Source organism: Gossypium hirsutum, chromosome D02 (assembly GCF_007990345.1).
Source record: "Gossypium hirsutum isolate 1008001.06 chromosome D02, Gossypium_hirsutum_v2.1, whole genome shotgun sequence".
Taxonomy (NCBI): domain Eukaryota; kingdom Viridiplantae; phylum Streptophyta; class Magnoliopsida; order Malvales; family Malvaceae; genus Gossypium; species Gossypium hirsutum.
The window spans coordinates 8,980,301-8,999,921 of NC_053438.1; the positions used below are offsets into that span (position 1 = coordinate 8,980,301).

The 19,621-nt window shown below is 33.6% G+C and overlaps 1 long non-coding RNA gene and 1 pseudogene across 2 annotated transcripts; one reads left to right on the forward strand and one right to left on the reverse strand.

Annotated features, from left to right (window-relative positions):
• The first annotated feature begins 5,370 nt into the window (after positions 1–5,370).
• Positions 5,371–11,344, forward strand: LOC121214499 (uncharacterized). Of its 2 annotated transcripts, none has more exons than XR_005910117.1 (7): positions 5,371–5,652; positions 5,746–5,876; positions 6,014–6,059; positions 6,158–6,243; positions 8,994–9,426; positions 9,578–9,601; positions 11,298–11,344. It is a non-coding gene; the product is annotated as an uncharacterized lncRNA (long non-coding RNA). The 2 variants fall into 2 exon arrangements; XR_005910116.1 differs by lacking the exon at positions 11,298–11,344 and adding an exon at positions 10,812–11,228.
• Positions 11,345–13,028: 1,684 nt separating this feature from the next.
• LOC107910519 (late embryogenesis abundant protein D-29-like) lies at positions 13,029–14,382 on the reverse strand (annotated as a pseudogene).
• Positions 14,383–19,621: the final 5,239 nt, after the last annotated feature.

A 19,621-nucleotide genomic window follows, 5' to 3' on the forward strand; every position in this document is an offset into this window, starting at 1 on the left:
CATTACATGGTTGATGAAAAGTAAGCATGAATGACTTGATAACTATTTGATAGTAATTGAATTTTCATGAAGGAAGATGTAATGGTTACCATATGATAAAATATGATCATATTGGGAGAATAGATTTATCCCAAAAAGATTAATGATATCTAATCTGTCATAATTTGATATGTTAAATTAAGCTCTTCATTACACTTTATGAGTTTGTTTTCAAGCAATTTCTATGTTTTTATTGTGTTTTTATTTAGTTTTCGTTCTTTACCTTAATAAATGAAATATTGTGTTTTATGCTTATTTTGAGACCCAAATTGGCCAAATGCGTTATTTGGACCCTAATGATCGATTGACTGTTGTAGAGAGTCATCGAAGTCCCGAACGTGAGTGAAAACATCACCTAGAATGGGGTATCGCCACATCGAAGCATAAAAGTCGTGATACCCCTAACAGTGCTGAAGAAGATCAAGGCAGTTCACAGTGATATCACAATATCCAAGCATGGGTATCACGATATCCAACTCCCAAAGGATCCCCCATTTCAAGACTGTTGTGGGTATCGCGATACCACTATTTGATGTGGATAAAAAATTACTGTAGGGGTAGTTTTTGTCCAACACCAATCAAATTAGACGCCTAGGGGCATTTTGGTCACTAAAAATTAGGTTGTAATCAACTTTAAAAAGCCAAAAATTAACTTAAGAAAATAGGCTTTAGTTTAGGTTAGGAAGCGCATTAGTTTTAGGGTTTTTTGCATCTTTTAGTTTACTTTTCCTGCACATTTTCTTGTTCTTCTTAGTATTAATGGTAGTTAGTTTAATTATTACTGTAGCTAGGTTTATTTACATGTTTAGTACTTTAAACTTCGTTGTAATCACATTTTAACCTTCAGCTCAATGCTATTTCAGTTTTCTTTATTTTTAGGTGTTAAAAATCTCATCTTTATTGTTCTTGTTTCTTTATCTTTGTATTAGCTGCTTTTCGTTTAAGATTATTAAGTAAAAAAAATCAAAGTTTTCATCTTTTTGTTTAAGTTTATGTTAATGGCTTCCATAGTTGTTTCTTTCATGTTTGTTAGCTTTAATATGGTAATGAGTAACTAAACCCTAGGTGGTTGGTTGATGGAAATGTTGTTTGGTTACTTTTTGGGTTCTAGGACAAAATCGAAAACTGGACTAAATTGAACAAACTTCAAAACTTAGGATTGACGTACCTAAGGTAAAATCATGATAAGTGAGACAGAGAGGAGATCTTATTAGGTACCAATTCTTTTGTCCCAAGTTAGCCGATGAGATCGAAAGATAAATCGGACTAATTTGTCTAAGTTGGTAAAGTTGAGACCAAGAGGTAAAATAGAGCCAATTTGAGAGTGTAAGTGATTTAGATCCTAATTCGAGGGTCAATCAACAACATGGAGATCGACCAACTGCTGACTATTATCATATTTAATAGTTTTATATTTTTCATTATTTATAATTTAATCCTTTTCTATTTTAGGTTATTAATTAGTTTAATTTCTTTTAAATTGATGGTTTGTCGTATTATAGCAATGAGTGAGTAGCTAGCTAGACTCATTCATTGCATGTAATTTTGAATAGAAATTGCTAAATCATTGAATCCTTTGGGTTCAACATTGAAATACTCCAGTGTTCTATTGTAACACTACAAATATTACAACTAACCTGTACGATTGTAGTTAAAATTGCTCTTCAAAAAAATAGTTTTCCAAAATCACTTATTTTAAGGCGCACGTGCACTAGCATTCAATCCCTATGAGGATAACACCTTTATGACAAGGTTATTGGATGAGCATTGATCGAGTTGTTTTCGTAATGGTATGTCATTGGGGAGAGCTCAGTCACAATATTATAGTGGAATGACTTCGTGACTACATGAGTTTATAATTAATAGGCGAAAAGCTAGAACTTAATTATAAATCATTTGAGCCCTAATCGCATATGTCCAATTTGTCTCTCCGCTAGCTCGTTGTAACCAAAAATGAATTGCATGTTGAATCAAATGAACAAAAATGGGGAAAATAGGGAAATGAGAAAGATTTGGAAATGAATGTGGTTTTCTCTAAAATGAAAATGACCTGAAAATGAATTAAATGAAGTTCAAAAATGGAAATAAATCATTTGGTCATAGTAAACCTGTTGAATGTAGAAATACTAAGTATATTTTTTCATAGATTCTTTTACTGTAAAGTTTTCATGATTTTAACAGAATTAAAATTGGGTTGAAAAGATTACTTTTAATTGGGAATTAATTTATTTGAGATGTTTATTATGGGAAATAGGAAAAATAATATCGAGTTAGATTGAATTATAAAGTACTGTGTTAAAAGTTCAGAAAGCACTTATAATTTGACCCGAAATGAGAGAGGCCCAAAAGCCCATCATGTTAAAAGGGAGGGACGACAAACCCTAGTATTATTAACTAGGCTTGTCGCCCCATATACTTCTTGATAGACTAAGAGTTTTTTTTTCTAGTTGAAATAAACTTTTACAATTCAACAAGGGCTTTACTTCTTCTCCCTATAAATAGATGATACTGGAATGGTAAAATATGCAACTCAAAGATATTGTTACTCTATCCAAAAATAGTGAGAGTTTATTCTCAAGTATTAAATCTATTTTCTAAAATAACAATTCTATTGTTTTATGTTGAGAAGATATTTTTGTTTTAACACTAAAAGTAAAGAAAACTATTTCTGGTTTTTTGTTTGGTTCAAATAGTTTGAGCCCACACTCGAAGCAATTCATGGTACAAGAATAGCGGAGAAGGTCATTCAGTTGAAAACCAATAACGATAAGGATCTGTCTACCCAAAAACATAGGTGCGATTTCGGCAGATGGTTTATTGCTATAAATATCACAAACCGAATCGATTTTCGAAATATTTATTTTTCGCTGTGCAAGAAAACTGTTTTTCAAACCAGCTTTTTTTAACAACTACATATTGCAAAAATCGTATACCTAACGCACTAGCTTTCGATTCCTTATCAATTTGAACTTAGACTTTTACTTACATCAAAGTATACAAGTCGCGCATACATAGTCTCTTATACACTCAGGATTAAGGTATGTCACAGTTTGAACATCACAAGTGAATAAATCCATAAAGATTCAGGATCTATTCTTCTTGGATCTAGTCTGATGTACTGTCAGTCCAGTTAGTCACACCTATGTCTTTATCTTTTGGAAGTCATCCACTCTGATGCCCAAGACAAGGCATGTCCTCAATTGGACTTGATAGGCGGCATATTAGTCTTTCAATTGAATTCTTCATTTCTGATTAGACTAAGGACATTTTTAGGTTTGTCTACTAATATAAGTTGTATTTATGTATTACGATCCGACCACGTAATAGCGATTAATATTAGTTAAAGATTAGACAACCAATGAGCAAATATTTTCTTCTATTTTGCATTACATACAAGAACCACATGAGGACAATTATGCAAAGTGTATTAATGTAATCATGAATAATTTTATTAATCAATCTTTTTGAAAAAAAATTACAAGTGTACATAGACGACTACACTTAAGACACCAGATCCAACATAGTATGAGTCATGTTTCATGCTAGAATAAGTGATGATATCTGTTTATATGTTTGGCATGTGGAATGTTATAAAATGAGGTAGAAAAGGTAGCAAAGTTAATGAATGGTTGGAATTGACATATTTGAAAGTGATGCTTGGAAGTATGTTTGAAGTATTATTTTTTTTGTTCAAGATAAAGTCACATAGGTTCATAGTGTACAAATTGGAATGGATAGGTTAATTTGTGGAAGTTGAATGGCATACCTTATTATGTTTTAGTATAGAAAAACTTGGCATTTGATTGAATGTAATGAAATAAATTGATTTTGAATAGGTTGAGCTCATGTTTGATTTGGTTTTGATTGGAATGGTTAAATGATTTGTTTGGCCTGAAATTATATCGGTTTGAGTTCATTTTTATGGTATAAGGTTGTGAGAACCATTTAGGTAGTATTGCACTTTGATGAATGGGAATCAAAATGGTGTTTCTGCTAAAAACAAGGTCTTCATCACAACCTCCAACTCTCAATGTCGCAACGTGGTGCCAAAACAAAATGTCGTCACAACGTTGGTAGATATGAAATCATAATGTGACATACTGAGATGGTGATGTCACGACAAGGAGAGTGTGAAGTCGCGACATCAACCAAAATTTTCCAAACCTTAAGTATGTGAATATGTAATAAATTAGTATGTGAATGCTATTTATTTACATGTTTGAATGATTGAATGTTGCATAATGGTCTGAAATTTACTTCATCAACAGTTGTAGCATCTCGTAATTTGGACCTAACGATCGGGTCAGGTACGGGGTGTTACATTTACAAATCCTTAAATTTACCATTTAACTAAAGTTTTATTTCATACATTTTTTTACATTTTAATTTTATTATGCACACTTTATTACCTCTATCAATTGTATATATTAATAATGTTGTTGATTGGGATAATCTCACAAATTAACTCGATACCAATTTAGAATTAATGACAACACTATGGTAGTTGATTGTCTTTATTGAGTAATCTTAATTTGATGTATTTGTGTTTAAATTTTGTCTTATAATCTATTTTTTTTATTTTAATACTATACATATTTCATGTGTGATTAATAAAACATTTCTTTATTTATTGTATATTATTTTTAAACACAAATATATGTTCTAAATACGTAATTTCCACACATATACGCGTGTGATAAACGTTCTAGTATTACTTATTTATTTATTTTATATATAAATATAATGGATGACTTTAAGAGTGAAAGAACAACATAAAATAAGGTTACTATATTATTTGGTATCTGATTTTAGCTTTAATGTTTAATTTGGTACCTAAATTTTTATCCCAATTTGATACCTAAGTTTGACTTCTATGTTCAATTTGGCACTTAAACCAAATGGCATCGTATAGCCAAATGAATGATTGGCACATATGCTCTAGTAAAAAAACATAGATACTTAATTGGGACAAAAAACACTAAAGTACCAAATCGAACGTTAAATCCAAACTCAAGTACTTTCACTAGGACCAAAAAGAAAACCTTAAAGTACCAAAGTGAAAATTGAATCCAAACTTAGGTACCAATTTGGGACAAAAAAACTCAAGTAAGAAATTGGACATTAAAGCCAAACTCAAGATTGAATCCAAAATTTATCCAAAATACAGGGACTAATTGCATAATTTAACCTAAAATTAAGTGAAAAAACATTTGAGTCGAGGTTCAAACCTATCTTATCAATTAAGAAAAAAGAATAAAAGATGTCTGAGCTCGTGTTTAAATCGGGGACCTTTATACCATGTTTGGTTCAATGTAATGGTTATTCCATTATGACACGATTCAAAAATCTATAAGAAAATAGATGTTTGGTTCATTGAATGCTCAAAATTTCGAGTGACAATTTCGAGTTCATTTTGAAAATCCTTGAATAGAAATTTAGGGGAGGAGGGGCCGAATTGGCTATTCCAGCCTCTCCATCGAATGACCCTTCTTTTCCCTTCTGAAAACACCCTTCCTTAGACTGAAATTTCTCAACGGTTCCACATTTTTTTTCTTTGGCCATTCGACAATATCACGCTCAAATCAACCTAAAAGGAAGCAAATCAACTTGAAGGTGAAATCAATTGGATTTTTTTGTAAGTTCAAATCAACTACGATTCATTTTGCATTTTTATTAATTTTTTTTGTTTATGATGATTTGTCCAAGGGGAATTAAAATGGATTCTGCAACTGTTCACAAAAAGATTGATTCGTTCTTCGAGTCAACTCCTCCTCTCAAATATTCAAGTAAAATCGCTAACAAATTGAATTAGTTCATCCAATTTGATTCTTCTTCAGGTACTGTATTTGAAGCTAATCAATTATGCATATGTTTCTCCCTACCGTATCCATTTCATATTTTTTAGGGTTTTGAACAATTTGAGTTTTTTTTTAACGGCGGGCTCCTTTTTAACTGAGTGAAATTATTATTTTAGGTATTCTATTAAGACTGAATATAAGGTTATCTTTTTGTTATCAGAGGTGAATTTCATTTTCGTTTATTTTTTATTTGTATGGTTGGTTATTTTTTGTTTGTATTCAGTGGATATTTGTATTGATTCTTCAACTTGTGTGTGTAGCGAAACTTGCCAGCTATATTGTAGGTCTCTTTCCGAGGATCCTTTGCTGGAATGCTTTGAGATCACTGATGATTTCAATTTTCAAGGTTTGTGGATATCTTTACCCTAAATTATACATTTTAAGTGGAATATTTCTCTTTGTTTTATAATTTGACATTGCTCATGACTCAAATGCATTAAATTGGCTTTGGATAGTTTTTTTTTATCACATGAGTTATTGAATTACTTCATTAGAGAATTCTAAAAGGGGAGTGTAACACCCCAAATCCGACCTAGACATTATGACCGAATATGGAGAGATTACATTAGTTTGTTTAAAAACACAGAAATTCAAATCTAGCTTAGAAATCGTGAATTGTGAAAAATATTATTTACGTCAAAACACTTACAAGTTCATTATGAAATCACACACAAAAGTCTTTTATTTTACTGAAAAGTACTTAATTTGATATGTAGATTTGCAGCGAAAATTTCAGAATACCTAATTTGAAAATTGCGATTCAGTTTTGAGAAAACGTATATTTACCGATTTATGTATATTTTGAAACTTCCATTGTTACCTAACATAAAACTTATTTCAAATTTGTAGTGGAAAATCCATATTTTATTTAATTTTAAAAATCACATCTTCATTTAACTTAACGAGAAACATGTAGAATTCTTAAGCCAAATAACTAACCCAAAACCAAAACTAAATCCAAAAACTTAGTTCAAAAACCAAAAGTCTAGGAATTTAATTTATTATCAAAACAAACCAATTTAAGTGAGAAACTAATCCGAGGTCACGTACGTCATCCGGTCATAAGCCTGAGAATCACCTGAAACGTATTAAACAAACAAATAAGCTAGAAGTCCAATGTGTGACTAGGCCCATCACAAATAGAATTTTTACTTATAACATGCAGAAATGTAAATATCAACATAGAGTTTTACTTATAATGTACACATATAAAAATATCAGATCAGATTGTCATATAACTAGAAACATATATCATATCAGAATGTCATATTTCCAGAGACATATATCATATCAGAATGTCATATTTTTAGAAACATATATCAAATCAGAATGTCATATCAGATCAAAACAAATCCTACCCCCATTCGCTACACATCAACTCTGTCCAGCCAATTGCACCAAATAGGACTACAAGAGTCCATCCATCCAATCACATCGGGTCATGATGGTATGCCACTCGTAATGATGCAACTGATCTGCCAGATAGATATTGTAGTTTAACCGCTAGAATTGCAATAATACTGCCAGAAAACACTTCCTCCATCATATCAAAACCCACCCCAATGCACATGCATAACTATAATAACATACAAACATATCACATGAATGGTATGACATATATACCTAAATGTATTTTTATAGATCATAACATATTATATTGTTTATACTAACAGTTATTCTACATATAGATGTCATGCTTGTTTTTACACGTAATTTTGCTTTCAAAATTATCATAACACAGAACGAACATACGTTTTTCAATTACCTTAACCATATCACATACTGTCACATATTAACTAATGTCACATTTTGAGTCTTATTTAAGCCAAACAGACCCTACGAAAGGTCTAATTATGAATTTCCAAGTCAAACAGGCCTAAGTGAAAATTTTCTAAAAAAATGGGCCCACACAACCTACCTAATTTTCTCATGTGATCACACACGCCCGTGTGCCCCACACAGCCTACCCAAATTGCATGTGTGCTCCAAACGGCCATGTGACGCAGGGCAATTTCAAAAATAGCCTCTGTTTTTGAATTTTTTCGAGTTCTAATAAACTAAACAATTGCGCACTCAGAATCCTACATACAACACCAAAATAAGTCAATTACAAACACACATTAACCCAAAATCTCACTTAAACACACTCCATTCCTAAAGGAAAACAGTCCCTAAAATCAACGTATGAGCACTTACTTCATAGAAAACAACTTTGAAACGGTGAGTACTCCGCAAGAGGGTTTCGATTCCCACACCCTTCTCTTAATCAAACACCATGAAAATACTTAACATAGTTTAGTACGAAAATTGTGCATTAACAACCCAAAACTTGATCAAGAATGAACTAAAACTTAATAATAGAAAATAAAATGACATTACTTACACAAATCTTGGATTACAACCGAAAACGAAGAGTCAAAAATAGTCCCCAATGGCTTAATGGTAACAACCAAATGTAACAGATAAAGAAAAAAGAAAAGATCTCAAAGAAGAAAAAGGAAAGAAGAAAAGTAGAAAGAATAAGAAAGAAAGAAGAGAAAACATGATAGAGAGTGGGGTGATGGATGGTTAAGTTGGTGAGTAAAATTACGAGTTAATCCCTCATTAACCACCTACTAACACCTATTCATTATCCACATCAGATTTTTCCTCAGAGTTAAAAACAAAAATAATTTTCACTTTGCACACAAAGGATTCCAACACAAGACCTATAGGTAAGCTGAAGCCTTACCACTGAACCAGCAAAGTCATTCTTGTCATTAGTTGAGTAAAAATAATATATAAGATTGCTCTTTAAAGTCAAAGGTTGGAAGAAAAATTAATAAAAATTCAAGGAAAAAATTCGAAGCCAAAACCCACACACACAATCCATAGTACTTAACCACTAAACCAGATCACTTTACTTGACAAAATTTCCACAATCTTAACTCAAAATCAGGACATGACCACTCTTGGTTTAACTAACACAATTTCTTCTAACCTAGTTTTTGGGATGTGACAGGGAGGGGTAATAATAATTTAATAGAAATGTGCTTTTTTGTCTTATGTTGTTTTCTATATATGTTAAGACATTGATTCGCCAACTTTTACCTGCAGTATGTGCTAATAAGGTGTTGAAATTTCCTACTGAGGTTACTGGGTTATGTCTAATATTTCAGTGCAGCAATTTTGCACAAATCATAGGTAAATGGTGCTTTACTATAAACTTGTGAGCTTCTAGTTCAAAGTTTTCTGCAATATGCTACGACAAGAATTTTTTTCGGATGGATTACTCCGCTCATGTAGCAAGGTTATAAAAGACCTATCACTGATAGGAATGTTTGGAAGTTGGATACATAAGATCAAACTAAAATACTAATTCATAAGTTAACATTCTACTATTTCCCTTGCATTTGCTTCCAAATGATAGTGCATACAATTACTAAAATATAGTGATTTCTACCTCTACGGATTCCATAGATGTTAAGAAAAGAAGCTAAAAGATCTAAGTCATGGCTTTTGAGAGCACTGATAGTAGCTTGGGAGGAAGGTTAGTTAACTATATGGTTACATTTTTCCATTCCTTTATAATAGTGGTAATGACTAATGATAACTTATGCATCTTGAAGAATTCATTTGTCAAGTCTAGATGTCATCTTGCCTTACCTATATTAACTATTGCTCTATAAATGAATATGCAGGTTTTGGTTGGGGGTGTTTCCAAGGTAATGAGCATGCCATTCTTATTTCTCATGAAAATTAATTTAATTATAAATTATTAAGTTATTTGAATTAAAAGAGCAAGATCAGTTTTAGGTGATACATGTTTTATGTTTTGTGAGCTTAAAATTGTTAGTAATTATAATTTATTTTATACATGGTAGGTGTTTTTCTTCATTTATCTACGCCATTTACTGTATCGAAGAATTTTGCATCCTTTACCATATGTGTTGTAATTTAGATGCTCCTTCAATTGCTACTATTTGAAATGGTAATAAATTAAGTTTTGCAATCCTCATCTAGTAACAAGGCTTGACTAATTGTCATCAAGATTGTGATTTAGAGTTGTAAAAGTATAAAAGAAAGTTTGAAGATTACACTTTAAATTTCTGTATAGCAAACAATTTAATCTTGACATGTCTATACATTGGAGAGACTTGCAAAGCTTTTTGCTTGACCTGCTTAAAAAAAGAGTGGGGGAACTTCTAAGATATATTTTTATCCAATTAATTTCTTAGTAAGCTGCTAATAACAGGTGAAAAACATATAGCAAACTGTTTAAGTTGTATGGTAAAAGACGTTTGTACAAATGTGTCTATCTATAGCTTAACTTATACTTAAACCAAATGGTTTGGCCATTTCTTAGCAGATGTCTCTAGCTTCTTTAACTCTAGCTACAGTTATGAGGGCGGTGGCCTACCAAAAATCTTTGCTTTTCTTTATGTTATTTTCCTCTTCTACTTCTTTCATTTATAATCATTTTATTTGTTCAGGAATAGTTTCTTTTTAAAACTTTAAGAAGTTAAGAAATATCAATTTCAATAGAGATGTTACTGGAAGGTAGTCATTGTAATAGAGTATTTATGTTAAGCTGTCTCATTTGCATTTTTAAAATTGATTCTTCAATTATGATTTACCTAGTAAATTTTTTCATTTATTGATAATCTGATTGCTTGAGAATATGCTATGTTGTGAATGATAATGCAAGTATAAGGTCTCACATATCGAGTTTTCTAACTTGCTGAGTGAGTATTTTCCAAGAGGTTTTGTTGGTTTCTGTTTAAGGTTTTGTTGGTTTCTATTTAAGGTCTTTTATATGTAAGGTTCCTTGTAAAGTCTTTGCTTACAATAGTCACTTGCTTTATATGTTCTTTTCACTAATAGGAACTTGCTGAAATTCGAGTGGTTCTTCCTTCTCTTTTTCTGATGTTTTAGGTGGAAAAACATAGCACAAATATTTGATAGCTCCTGAAAGCAACCTAGCCAGTGATTTATAGTATCTTTATGTTGCATTGAGGATATATTTGGCTTTACGTTAGATGGGTTCTTAGAATTCTGCTAATTTAGTTATGGAGATTTGGCACACGTAAAAATGAAGTTGCATGAGAGTTCACTTGGAGATTAGAATTGTGAGTGATACTAGATTATTAATGTTTTCACCCTCTGGGAATTCGTCCTTTAAATAATCAAGTTTATAATGTTTTTGCCTGCCTCCTCACCCCCTCTGGCCCTTTCAACATTGAGCCCCCTAACAAATTAAAGTTTGTGATTACTTATTTATTATCAAAATGAGGTTTAAATTAGTCTTGAACATGCTATGTTAATTGACTCCAAAGCTTGAGCTTATTGAATATTTGACAACTCTCTTTATAAATGTAGCATTTTGTAAATGATACTATTGTTATACTTTCCATTGTGTAGGTTTTGGGTCGAAGTGGGATAAACTATGAAGGGCTTGAAACTTATTAAATGTGTTAAAATTTTAAATATAAATAAAATACATACATTAAATCTATATTGTTTGTTTTTACTTTTACATGAGATTATTATATTATACATATCCAACAACATAAAATAATTTGTAAATTAATGAAAATATGTCAAATATATATATACAACATAACAATTTCATCAATTCTTTGGTTGTACTTTAACATTTGTCTCACAAGAGAAAGACAGGTATTGTCGATTTTTTAAATTTATTCTTTAAGTAACATATAGATTATGACATATAAACTAATTACATCATATAACTTTTTATTAATGTATGAACATTATGTTTGGATGTAAAATAAAATTCTTAAGGTATTTATTATTTTTAATCTTCTATTTTTTTGTTTAGAGAATAATTAATTTGTTTCGCTAATGATATTTTAGCACATTAAATATACATTGCAGTTTAAAAATAATAAAATAAGTTATATATTATTTTTCTAATATTATATATTTTTATTTTTAATAATTCATATTTCAATAATAATTATATCAAGAAATTTATTAAATTATATATCATTATTGTTAAATTATATTTAATAATAATTTTATTAAAATATGATTAAATTATTTATTTATAAAAAATATGAAACTAAAAATATAGAAATTACTAGAAACAAGCATAAAAATTAGAAAGGAAACATTGAAAAAAAACTCAAATTATGAATAAATTAGAAAATACGGAAAAAATGTGAGAAATTGAGATCGAAGCTTTGGTATAAAGATCAGATCCAGAAGAAGCTTCGCAGATTCTTTCAGCGGCTCTCTCTTTTGACGAAATCTCCATTACCTAGAATCACCGCCGACAACGATGAACAACACTAGGAGAAACCAAAAATAGGACAGTATCAAATAAAATTTATGCAAATTTGTTAAAGAAAATTAAAAGAAATCTAGGAAGAAGCTAATCAAATTGTCACCGTTCGTCGATCTAGTAAAGCACGAAAAACAAAATAGACAAAATAATTTTAGAAGTAAATTTTTTTCTTCGTTGAAACCAGAGAATTATATATATCCCGGCAAAATTTGAGCGTAATTTTGAATGTTTTTCGTGAATGAAAGGAAAATGAAGTAGTCTCACATACTAACATCACATTTACTTCACTATAATGGGGATAGTAATAAAATAGAGCTATAATTAATAATGCTACTGTGCAATTGTAATAGAATTTTTTAAAATTAATGATTTTTATTATTATTAAATTTTAATAAAAATTATTATTAAATATAATTTAATAAAAATAAAATATTTTTAAAAATAAAAAAATTCTCATGATTTGGCATTTGACTTTATAAAATATAATTTAGTAATAGCATATTGAGATTTATTTGACACTTTTTAAAATTTTAAAATATGTATTTTTATAATTTTTTATTTTAGACAAATAAGCCTTAACTTGTTTAAAAATTAAGATATGTATTTATAATTATTAAATCCTTTGTTTAAGGGCTTTGTACCGGGTCAAAATAGCATGTGGTTATCATTTGTTATAATTTCAGTTACACCCAGTCTTAGGGCTTCGGGCTTCACTCACCATGAATCATGATCTAACCTACCAACCCCAAAAGATCAATGGACCTAATGCCAGCTTAGCTCGCTCTTGTTTTGGAGTAATCATATTAAAAATGCCTCTACTTCTACCACTATGGCATACGGTATGGAAAGCAATCATCCATTATTGTCGACCGAAGTTTCAAAACCAAACATATTTATACAACCACCGAAACAAAGCATATAAAAACTCATCTACTCTTAAATCTTAAAATCATCACCACCACTTAGCATTGCAGCAACTCACAGCTCCTCATCTCGCTCCCGTCCTCGCCCTTGCCCTCCACCGTTCACATAGTTATCTTTCAGTTCTTGTGATTTCTGCTTCGCCGACTCGTAGCCCGAAGCTATGGTATCCTTTGCAGATTCTATGGTCTCTCCAGCTTTGCTTTTGGCCGCATCATACCCTTGTTTAGCTGTCTCCTTTGCCTTCTCTGTCGTCGCATCGTATCCTTGTTTAGCTTTCTCCTTCGCCCACTTCAGGCTCTCCCCTGTCTCTTCGTTCTTTTTCTTCGTTTCCTCCGCCGCATCCTTTGCTTTCTCGGCAGCTACCTCCTTCGCTTCTTCCGCCTTCCGAGCCGCCCTTTCCTGTGCTTCATTCGTCATCTCACTTGTCCTATCGGCCATGTCCCTCACCTTTTCCTTCGCTGCAATATATGCTGTGTTCGCATTCTCTTTTGCAGAATCTGCCAATTCCCTGGCCTTCTCCGTGGTTGCTTGTCTCATCTCACTGCTCTTTCCCTTTGCCGCGTTCTTCACATCATCGGTCTTCTTGTAGGCTGTATCTTTCATGTCCTTTGCCTTTCCTGCACTGTATTCACCAGCTCCTGCCCAATGTTGAAAAAATCAGTGATCAGTACAATAAATAACATAATAAAATGTCGGGGGCAAAAGTATTATTAATTTTAATCAACCTGAGGCCATGTCTTGTAACTTGTCCTTGGTCTTGGTAGCAGTGTCAGCTACTGAATCAAAGGCTTTCTCGACAGAACCCTTAGGATCATCGTCTTGCTTGAATCCAAGCCCTTCAGATATCTTCTCTTTAGCCCATTCAGTCCATGACTCTGTGTACTCCTTGGCTTCTTTCCCTACCTCTGATGCCCTATCCTTTGCTTGTTGTGTGTTGCTCTTTACCTCATTTGCAGCATGATCCGCCTTGCTTTTCAACTCATCCTTGGCTTGCTGAGTTCTGCTGTGGTGTTCATCAGTGGCTTCTTCTGTCTTCGTCTTTAACTTTGAATAATCTCTAGCATCCTCATCTGTCGATGGCATGTGGTCCACGGTCGTGCACCTCACACTGGCAACAGTTAGGACTAGGAACACAATGAAAAACCAACTTGAAGCCATGAATATATGGTTAAAAAGTACAGCAACAAATTGTATCCACAAAGTGTTTTTTCTTCAAGGAATGAAGGAAATTGAACTTGTTTTGAAGATAGCAAGTGTAGGGGGAAGAAAGTTGATGAAGTCCATGAACCTTGGGGGGTGTTATATTTAAGGGGGGAGAGGAGGTGATGGGGTGGCTGTCATGCAACGTGGCAAACTGGGAATCGTTTGAGGTTGCTATGTGTCATCTTCAGCATTCCAAGTGTCAGCTCCCTAGCTGTTTACTGTAAAAGCTTCGTACGTGTCTCCAAGGAGTTGAGTTAGGTTATAGCCACGATCCCCTATGTCCCATGCCAATCTTCAAAGTGGCTTATCAGGAAAATAAACTGCAAAACTCTAGAAGGCATTATCATTCTTAATCATACAACTCATAAAGCAGGTTAAAGTAGAACATGTTAGAAGTTTCCAATTCCAAATTTATGTCCCCTTTTTGACTTGTTTCGTTTGTTATCCAAACTTTGCTCGCTTTGCCAAATTTTAGCAGTAAGTGTTGAAGAGTACAGCTGCACAAGGTAAAAAGGAACTCAAAATAGCCTTTTAAAAATAAGAGATGGTAAAAGATTTTTAAGAGTATATTTAGAAAAACTGATGCTACATTATTCAACTAAAGATCAACCTCTTATATAGACTTTACAGAGCAACAAATCTTAATAGAAAATCATATCTCAATAGAAAATCATATCCCAACAGAAAATCATAACAAAAACAGAAAAAATAAAGGAAACAAACTAACACAACTCAACCAAATCTAAATTTAGAAAACAAAATAAACTTTGAATCATTCTGCAACACTCCCCCTTGATTCAAACTTGCACACACCAAGTAAGGCTCTAAGATAACAAAACTTCTCTTTCGACAATGATTTGGTCAGCATATTTGCCAGCTGATCTTAAGTGTTGCAATATTCCAATGTTATCTCCTTCTTTGCAACCAGATTGCATATAAAATGATAGCGAATGTCTATATGTTTCGTTCTGCCATGGAATGTTGGATTTTTTGTCATGGTAATAGTTGCTTGGTTGTCACAAAATATTTCCGTTGCTTCCTTTTGCTCATGTTGAAGATCTACTAACACCCTTCTTAGCCAAATGGCTTGACAAGCTACTGAGGTTGCTGCTATATACTCAGCTTCTGAAGTTGACAGTGCTGCTGTAGCTTGCTTTTTCGAACTCCAAGTGATCACTCCCGAACCTAGAGTGAAAACATTTGCTGAAACACTTCGTCTATCATCCAACGAACTTGCCCAGTCACTGTCTGTGAACCCACACAGTCTGAAATTTGAATTTTTGGAGTACCAAACACCATACCCCAAAGTTCCTGCAATATAACGCAAGACTCTTTTTGTTGCTCCATAATGAACTGTTGAAGGTTGTTGCATGAACCTCGAAATAACACCAACAGGAAATGCAATATCGGGCCTGGTGTGCGTCAAGTAAATTAAACCACCTACCAAGCTTCTGAACCTTTTTGCATCTGCCATTTCTCCTCCATCTTCTTGCTGTAATTTCTCATTGATGTTCATGGGTGTAATTGCAGGTTTACAATTAAGCATGCCAAACTTACTGAGAAGATCATTGGCATATTTTCTTTGTGAGATAAAAATACCATCTTCAGCCTGATAAACTTCAAGACCAAGGAAATAATGCAGTAAACCCATATCCGACATCTCAAATTCATTCATCATTTGAGATTTAAACTCATCCACAAGAAAAGTAGAAGAACTAGTATAAATGATATCATCAACATTAAGACAGACAATGATGAAATCATTACCTTCCTTTTTCACATATAAGGTAGGCTCGTTCTCACTTCTCACTTATCCTTTTTCCTGAAAATACCCATCAATCTTGCTGTACCATGCTCGAGGGGATTGCTTCAGTCCGTATAATGCCTTTTTAAGCTTGTACACCTTTGTTTCATTGCCTTTCTTTACGAAACCTTCCGGCTGTACTACATACACCTCTTCTTGTAGATCTCCATTAAGGAATGCTAACTTGACATCAAATTGATAAACAGGCCATTGCAATTGTGCAGCCAATGCTAGGACAAGCCTCACTGTTTCAAACCGAGCTACCGGAGAGAAAGTTTCTTCGAAATCAACACCATATTATTGTGCATAACCTTTTGCTACAAGACAAGCTTTGTGTTTCTGTAAGCTTCCATCAGCAGCAAACTTTGTTTTGAACACCCACTTCAAGCCAATTGCACTTTTGTCTTCCGGTAAGTCTACCATTTCCCATGTTCCATTCTTCTCAATAGCTTTCATCTCTTCCTCCATTGCCTTCTGCCACTCTTCCCTTTCAGCAGCCTCTTCATAGTATATAGGATCTGAAACAGCAAGAGCAAACTGACAAGATTCATAAGTGTTATTAGCATATTTTGGATTCGGCTTTCTGGCCCTTGCCAATCTTCTAAGCGGGAGTTGCTCAGTTAAAGGCTCTTCAGGAATTGTAGCTCTTGGTGAGTTAAGAGGTGAACTTGCTGAATTTAACTCTTGTCTTTCATCTTGTGAAACCTCAATGGGCATAGAGATTTGCTGATGTACCTGCTCTTCATTCCAATCCCAGCTTGCATTTTCGTCAAAAAACAACATTCCTGCTAATAATCACCTTGCCACTCAAAGGATTGTAAAGCCTATATGCTTTGGATTGAGAGCAATAACCAACAAAGATGCATTTCATAGACTTTTCATCAAGCTTGCTTCGATTGTGTGAATCTATCAAAGAATAGGCAATACAACCAAATATTTTCAAGTGGCTTACCGAAGGTCTCCTTGCACTCCATGCTTCATAAGGTGTTCGGTTGAGAACCGCCCTTGTTGGAGACAAATTCAGTAAATAAACAGCAACAGCAACAGCAACACTTTCAGCCCAAAACTTATCTAGTAGCCCCTTAGATCTTAGCAAACTTCTTGCCATTTCAACAACCGTTCGGTTCTTACGTTCAGCCACACCGTTTTGCTGCGGTGTATAAAGTGTTTTCAACTCTCTATGTATGCCCTGCTCTTCACAAAACTGGTTAAAGTCATTAGACAAAAATTCTCCTCCTCGATCAATGCGCAAAGCCTTGATATTTCTTCCACTTTGCTTTTCAATGAGCGCCTTGAACTTCTTAAAAATCTCAAATGCTTCTGATTTGGAGTAAAGAAAATACACCCAACTCATGCGGCTGCAATCATCTGTAAATAACAAAAAATAGCGACTTCCACCCAAGGATTCAGTTTTCATAGGTCCACAAATGTCAGCATGCACAAGCCCAAGACACTCAGACGCCCTTCTAGAGTTTCCTACAGGAAATGGTTTTTTACATTGTTTCCCAAATATACACCCTTCGCACAAATCTAAAGACTCAATTTTTGGCAGCCTGAACACCATTTCCTTCTGACTCAACAATTTTAGACCCTTTACATTCAAGTGCCCATACCGTAAATGCCACAACTTAGATTTATTATTCTCTTTAACAACAAGAGCCTGACTTTCTACATTAGAGACTTCTAAGAGGAAAGAGCTTGTTTGGTGCCATCTGAACATCAACAATAATTTTTTCTATTTTTTTGTCTCTAATCACACAAGACATGTCATCAAACATGACAAGATATCCACTACCCATAAGCTGCCCAATGCTCAACAAATTTTGAGATAAAGTAGGAACAAAATAGACATTATAAAGGAGCTTTATGTTACCATGATTATTGCTTATCGCCACAGTGCCTTTGCCCTTAACTTGCATCTGCTTGTCATCACCAAGTCTCACCTTCACCTTGTATGACTCATCCAGCTCATTGAACAAATATTTTATCCCCGTCATATGATTTGAACAACCGCTGTCTAAAAACCATATGCCTTTCGAAGCTATAACATCATCTTGATAAGCCATGAATAACTTAATCTCTTCGTCACCTTCTGCATAGTTGGCTTGTCTTTTCCTTTTCTAGCAATCTGCCATCACATGCCCATATTTCTTACAATAATAGCATTGAACATTGCTCCTGTATTGCTTTTGTTTTTCTGTCATCTGCCTTTGTTCATCATGTCCAGCACTTCTACCTCTGCCACGACCTCCTCTACCACGATAACCACCTCTGCCACGATAACCTCTTCTGTATGTGGCCTTTCTTGAATCGTCTTGCTGCTTGGAAGGCTCCCCTATCACTTGGAATGCCTTTTCGTCTGACTTCTCATTTGTGCGGTTCAATCTTGCTTCGTGGGACTGCAAAGATCCCTGTAGTTCATCAAATGAGTAAGTAGCTAAGTCTTTAGACTCTTCAATAGCTGCAACGACATGATCAAACTTTGGAGTCAAACTCTGCAACACTTTTTCGACAGTAGTTTGATCCGTAACTTGCTCTCCATAGGACTTCATTTGATTGACAACCACTGCTGCCCTTGTAAGATAATCTTGCACTGATTCTCCACTTTTCATTTGCAATGTCTCAAAGTCACGACGAAGAGTCTGAAGCTTCACTGTAACAACTTTCGAAGTGCCTTGATACGCCATGTGCAATGTTGTCCAAGCTTCTTTTGCAGTTTCTGCTCCTGCAATTTTTGAAAAAATCGACTCGTGAACAGCTTGCTGAATGAAGAATAATGCTTTGTTGTCTCTTTTCTGGTTTTCTCTCAACTTAGTCTCCCCATCGTCATCAAGATACCCATTCTCAACTAAGTCCCACAATTCTTGAGATTTAAACAGTGTCTTCATTTTGATGCTCCAAAACTCATAGTTGTCGCCATTGAAAACGGGAATTGCCGATTGAGAAACACTCACGGTATTGTTGTTTGTCGCCATGAGAAATGCACCTAATAACAATCGAACCTAGCGCTGGTACCAAAGAATGTTGAAGAGGACAGCTGCACAAGGGAAAAAGGAACTCAAAATAGCCTTTTAAAAATAAGAGATGGTAAAAGATTTCTAAGAGTATATTTGGAAAAACTGATGCTACATTATTCAACTAAAGATCAGCCTCTTATATAGGCTTTACAGAGCAACAAATCTTAATAGAAAATCATATCTCAATAGGAAATCATATCCCAACAGAAAATCATAACAAAAACAGAAAAAATAAAGGAAACAAACTAACACAACTCAACCAAATCTAAATTTAGAAAACAAAATAAACTTTGAATCATCTCCAACAGTCAGTGTATTTGGGTCCCTAACAGAACATGCACTCACAATGGGCAGCCTATGCCCATTTCCATTTCCATATCGTTATGTTGTTTCCCTTTAATCTAAACATTGAATTCAAGGGGCATCTAGATGTTACACAGTTGCGTCCTACAGTATTGGAGGATTTCCCATCTAAAATTTTGCAAGT